Genomic DNA, 6,560 nt, shown 5'->3' on the forward strand with positions numbered 1-6,560 from the left:
TCTCTTTTCCCACACTTTCTCTCACCTACTTTTCCCACATGGGGTGGTCCCCTTTGTTAAAATGCATGCATCCGGACGCTGTTTGAGGGACGCGGCTGGAAAGGGCCTCTTTTTTGTACAGATTTTTGGTCTCTTTTTGTCCGGCGCGGTCTCAAACGTGCCCCAAATCATTTATGCCGGACGCTTTTTGAGGGACGCGACCGGAGATGCTCTCAGTCCACGTTTGGGCTGGGTTGCCCAAACGGACCGGGCCGCTCGGACAAGCTGACCTGGCGGCTCTGTGCGCGTGCATGGAGATTTCTAGGGTCGGAGAAACACGAAGTGGGGCTATCACAGAGCATGTGTGCAAGAACATTAAAGCTTCTGAAAAACTCGTGTGACGAAGTAGCGGTTTGACTTTTTTGCTAGGAGTGTTTCTAGCTAGTTTGTGTCCAAGAATCTAAGATTTAATCTAGTTGTCGTGGATGTATTAAGCGAATCTTTAAAACCTTCGAGGTTAGTTAAGCTTGTGCATGATCTTCCCTGGTATTTTTTTAAGGATTGAATGCACAACCTTGGAACATGACCAAGATAACTACATATGACGGCTTGAAATTGCTCTGATATAATTTGTGAAAATTTCAAGTCTCTTTGTTGGTCAAATTTGTTTTGTTTTATTCCATATATTTAGCGTCCTTACTTGATTAATAATACGATACCGCTGGTATAAATCCTTTATTTCCATAACCTCTATCTAAATAAAAAGGAATAAAAAATCCTCCAAAACCCAAGAAAGACAAAAGGAAGAATCAGCTACCTAGCTAACGAGACGCTGGTTTAGAAAAAGGGTATGTAGAACATCCGTATGAGAGTAACCAAAAAAACCTAGCCACTAGCAAACCCTAGATTTAAATCTCTCCAAGCCCACTCGTCTCTCATACCCGTTTTTGAGATAGGAGGCAAGAGGAACCACATATAACATATATGACATTAATATTGCACTTTGCATCGCGGCTTAGGTGTTGTTGTACGACATAGCACATTTTGGCTCCATCCTCATCCTACATAAAGGTCTACTCCACAAGCTATTGGTTCTCATGGCATGTAATTTTGCGCTTTTGTTTTTATCATTGTTGGTTTCACTACGCAGTGGCTGTTTGATGGTATATTTTCCAATTATTGTACCCTCGTCCATTTGCATTCCTCAGACTTAAGCTCTCACCATTTAGGGCAAGCGACTTATGCAACACTCAGAAAATTATGAGGTTAGTTTGTATGGCTTATGTATGTCCTGTGCAATTTTGTAGCCAACCATAAGAAATGTTGAGAGGCAAACATCAGAGTAATAGACGTTAAATTCAGAGAACATTTATGTAACTTCAATTTTATAGGAGGTACCTGTTGGTTGTGTTTTTTTTACCGATTCTCATTTTTTACTGCTTTATCTTAATCAATAAGGAAAATCACTGCTCTAAGAAACATAGAGTGCCCAAAATAAAACTTAGGTATGCTAGTAATTTATATGTCCAACCCATATCCTAACTAATAAACGAGAATAATTGCAAATTGATGGTTGGAGAAGAAGCGAGCCCAACTACATCCAATAACGCCCTCCACTACCATGGTGTTACCACCAGCCTCATCGTCCACACATGCGGAACCAACACGGTGGGCCGCCCTCCTCTAGTAAGTGGCTTGAGATGAACTCGTGCACATGGAGGTCCAACACCATGTTCTTAGAGATCCGCTCTCCTACCAATTAAAAAAGTAGACGGTGACGCCCTTCACATCCCCTAGCACGAGCCGCCAAACAACCGTGTGTAGGAGAAGGGTACCCCGCCGGGAAGCAATGGCCCATCAGAGAAAAACTGTCGAAAATACGACACCCTTGCCATGACGCTTATACAGACCCAACCTCCTACACCGCCCTACTCACACTCTCGTGATGCTGCCTCTGCCTCGTAATGTATATTTATCCATGGCTAGAAAATCTACACAATTATGATTCCAGGATAGTTTTTAAACAAAACTAATCATATTCAGACACACATAATTATTATTATCCTAAGAGAAGTTTAGGTCTGCCCCATTGGAGAATGAGGTTGCGGCAGCATCGCATCGAAACTACGATAAGGACAAGATCTCTGAAGTAGTGCACATATATAGTTTAGAACCTTAGTGATTTTGTGGGGTGTTGATCTCCTGCCTATTGTCGACAAGACAGTTCCAGTTTGCAAACGGAGATATGAATGAGCTGACCCGATCCCCGATTTACACCTTTTTATACCAAACGCTTTTGCCCATTTAACTAGTGGAATGTACTTATTGCATGACACACAACATGATTAACATGTATCATATTGCTAAATATGAAGATACAATGTATGTATAATATTTCATTATTTACGGTTGAGATATTTTTCTTGAGCTAAATTGAAACTATATGATCCAGCTACTTTGTTTTGCTTTTTGTACTTTAGGTTAGGATATTTAAATCTTTTTTTCTAGGATGAGTTCACGATAAATGTAGGCAAGGAAAATAAGTATAGTCCATCCTAATTTTATCCTATCACTATCCTATCATATATCAGCATGTACCACTTGATGCATTATGATGTGTTTAAATGTATTTGTTTAAATATTTATCCAAATATATCTAAATAAATTGCCAGTGTGTTCTAGAGAATGCGTCACCGACATAAAAGTTGTCTATCAATCTAAGATGAAAAAGTTCTTTACACATTTAGCCAAACATGCACCGATGAAAGCCGTATGTTTTCGCTGAGTGCAATGCTTGAAAAAATGTACGCAAGCAATCCCTCATATAAAAACTCAATCCACAAATCAAACAATATCATTTCCAAAAGTAATTTGCGAGTTGAACGAAAGGAAAATTACAAAGAACGTCAAAACCATGAGGGCAATGAAGAATCCTTCCGGTGTTATCGTTCTGGTGATTAACTACAGCCATTTTGTAAACTTCAGATTCGGGTTATCTTGTCAGCGACCACGATGGGATTGTGCTTGGCGATCTGCTCCCGTCCGGCGCTCTTGTAGTCGAACCCGCACTCATGCTTGTCGGAGTAGCGGTGCACGCTGCAGAACGTCCCCTCGCAACGGCACCGGAACCCCACTAACCCCACGTCGCGCACCGGTTCGCCGCCGTGGTCTGCTGCTTCACGGACGGCAGAGAGGTGTCAACTGCGCCAGCGGCAGCCGCAGCGTCAGAAGACGACCCGGCAGTGATCATCTTGGCCCTCTTCGCCGGTGGCGCGGTGGAAGAGTCAGAGGCGATGAAGATGCTCTTCGCGGCGGTCTTGGTGTCGCCGCCGGCGGAGACGACGTGCTCCGCGTAGCACTTGGAGCACATTCCGCCGGTGGCAGCGGCTCCGAAGAAGCCGCATCCGGTGGCGCACGTGCCGGCCGTCGTCTCCTCCTCTGGGCACTTCCGCTTCTGCGCGGTCGCCGACGCGTGATCCGCCATCGCTGTCTACTGTGCAAACTTGAACTGGGTCGCCGGCCGGGGACGTGCGTGATCTGCTCGGGTTGGGGCCTCTTGAGCCGGCGAGCGAGGCAGCTGTTTTGGTCGCTTGAGCTTTGTGGTGGCCTGGGTCTGCGGGGATCGTCGCCTTATACCAGTGCGGCGAGAGCGACTGCGTGACGGAGACGAGCGCTCGCCGGTTCGTGCAAGTCCCGACTCCCGATCGGCTTCCAGCCAAACTCGACTCCGCGCCGATTCTGTCGATGCGCCGTAGTACGTACGCGACGGTTCCGAGATGCCCACAAGAGTCAAGACGAGCGGTCTTCGGTGTCGGCGGTCGGCGGGCGATCGCCAAAGGAAAATGATTAGATTTCCCCGGGGGACGGACGTCCCGCAGCCTCCTGCTTGTGCGTGCGACGCGTGTCGCTGGGCCCACCAAAACAGGTCGTCCCCTACCTCCCAAATTCTCCAACGTCCACTGAAATTTCTTCGATTCGCACAGGGCCATGGCCGCCTGCCGTTTCCGCCCACGGCCCACGCTGCTCCGCCACTTGCCGGCGCCGCCACACCGTCGTCCGCCCCAGCACGAGCTCCGCCAGTCGACCCAGCACGAGTTCCGCGCCGGCCTCCTCCTCGCGGAACGCCACCTGCCCCAAACCGCCGCTGGTGGTCCCTCCTCGCCCGCAAGGACGACGGACGGCGTCGTAGTGCCCTCACCCCTCCCACCGAGGTCCGCCGTTCGCCACTGCGTCGAGCTCGTCGTCGGCTTCCTCCACGCGGGAGCTCGCGAACTTGCGCGCCGGCGAAGGGGCCGCTCGTCGTCAGCTTCCTCCACGCGGGATCTCGCGGACTTGCGCGCCGGCGAAGGGGCCGCTCGTCGCTGGGGGCGCGCCAGCAGTGGAGCAGCACGGGGGACGGGGGAGGAGCAAACCGCTGCAGAGCGGAGGTTGGAGGAGATCCCGTCGATGGCGATGTACTACCAGTGGTGGGTGAGAGGTGCTACGGCGGTGGCGTCTCTGTTAGGGGGCTGTTGTATAATAAAAACACTGATGTGATGCTAAGATTATACAATTTTTCGGCTACAATTGTTCTGCTGTTTTGCTAATTTGGTACTGAAAATTTGCTGCTACGATGTCTCCGGCGAGTTCTAAGATCATTTTTTCTATAATACCATATAATTTGTGCTACAAACATTGTGTGATTTTGCTTTAATAGTAAATTATTTTTGCTATGTTATCTCCGGCGATGTCTCCGGTGAGGTCACCGGCAAATTCTCTATCAATGTCTACAGCAAGGTTGACTTGTAAAAAATGATGTCAGCTATCCTTTTTTTGCTATAATTGTTTTATTGTTTTGCTACTTTAGCATAGAAATTTTTCTACGAGGTCTCCTCGAGGTTTTCGTCAATATTTCCGATGATATTGGGTTTTGCTACATTAGCATTTTTCTGCTACAATAGAATTTTTTTTTGCTGTGAGGTCTCCGGCGAGCTCTCCGGCGAGATCTCTGGCGAGCTCAGCCTTTTAATTTGATTTCATGACTGGACCGTTTTTTGCTACAATGTAGCAAAAACGGATTATTTTTTGTTGCCGGGAGATGTTTTTTTTGCTACATTCAGTAAAACTAGATCTGGCCGTCCAAGATGGCCGATCCGACGGCTGGCGACCCGGGGGCTGGGAAATCAGATCCCCCGGGGACGACCAGCAGTTTCCATCGCCAAATTAAACTTTGATGATTGACGTCGGGCAGGAAGACAGTTCACTTTTGTTTTTGAGCGTTGCAAGACAGTTCAAATTTGGGCTAACCTGCCATCTGGGCCCGCTTGGACCTAGACAAAGTGACTAGGCCGCTCTGTGTCACCTGTGTGCGTACATCGGGATTTTGGTAAGAGGGCCGGTAGCAGAAAGCCGAAGTGGGATGCGAAAAAAAAGGCGAACGCTACGCGTCGGGCAGCGGATCTGGGGCAAAAATCGGTCGTCCTCCGCGCCGTCCGATGGCGATCCGACGGGCAGAATCTGTCGCACTTGGAAATTTACATTATAGCCCCCGGTTTCTGGAGAATCAACCCGCATTACTATATTTCTCAGATAATAGTTCAAATGCAGTTTTACATTTGCCACCCTTCTTTTTCTGGAAACCAACCCGCAGTATGTCCCTAATATGAAGAGTATTACAACAAAAATCATCTCTCCGCATACAAAAAATATATACTATTACAACAAAAAGTCGCAACATTTTTTAAAAGTAATGTCACAATAAAGTGGTTAAACCAACAAATTGCTTTGTTGGAGATCAATTTACAACAAAAGTAGCCATTATTATTAACAAAAACCGGAGACTATTACAATAAAAATCCATATGTTTGCAAAAAAAATAAATTAATTTGTTACATATTAAATTACAACAAAAATCACCAACTTTTTTTTACAAAAAGTCACAAATGATTACAATAAAAAATCAATATGTTTGCAAAAATGATGCAAAGTGGTCAAGCGACATTTAATTTGCTACAGATTGAATTACAACAAAAATCACCTACTCTTTTATTCAAAGTCACAAATGGTTACAACAAAAAAATGACTTTATTAGCATCAACAACAAAAAAATGTTGTCTCTTTACAACAATTGTTAACAACAAATTCTACAAAAAAATGGATTGTTTACAACAAATAGTTCATCATCTCACTCATGTGTTTTGCAGCGAAACCATTATTGGGCCGAAAAAAGCAGGCCCATTAAGCCGATGCGGGAGCCAGGCCGGACGACCGATCGCTGGCGAGCGATCGGTCGCCGGATCGTAAGCATTTTCCAAAAAAAAAAGACTTCTCAAAAACTCATGTTGAGAAGTAGCGTCTCGACATGTTACTAGGAGTGTTTTTAGTCATCTAAAAAAATGGGAGTCCACGGAGCTCGTTTTTGAAAACTTCAAACAAAGAATAAAGATTGAAGTAAAATTAGAAAAAATACCAAAATGTAGTCAATGGTTTATTCTACCCTTGTGATTTTTTTTGATACGAGATACCTTATATTCAACCCTAAAAAATGAAAAAAATGCATATCTAGGAGCATGAATAGTACACTTTTGAATCTTCTGAAACCA

The 6,560-nt window shown here is 45.6% G+C and overlaps 1 pseudogene; it reads right to left on the reverse strand.

Annotated features, from left to right (window-relative positions):
* Positions 1 to 2,804: 2,804 nt before the first annotated feature.
* On the reverse strand, positions 2,805 to 3,463 carry LOC124700795 (annotated as a pseudogene).
* Positions 3,464 to 6,560: the final 3,097 nt, after the last annotated feature.

This window comes from Lolium rigidum, chromosome 3 (genome assembly GCF_022539505.1).
Source record: "Lolium rigidum isolate FL_2022 chromosome 3, APGP_CSIRO_Lrig_0.1, whole genome shotgun sequence".
In the NCBI taxonomy this organism is placed as follows: Eukaryota; Viridiplantae; Streptophyta; class Magnoliopsida; order Poales; family Poaceae; genus Lolium; species Lolium rigidum.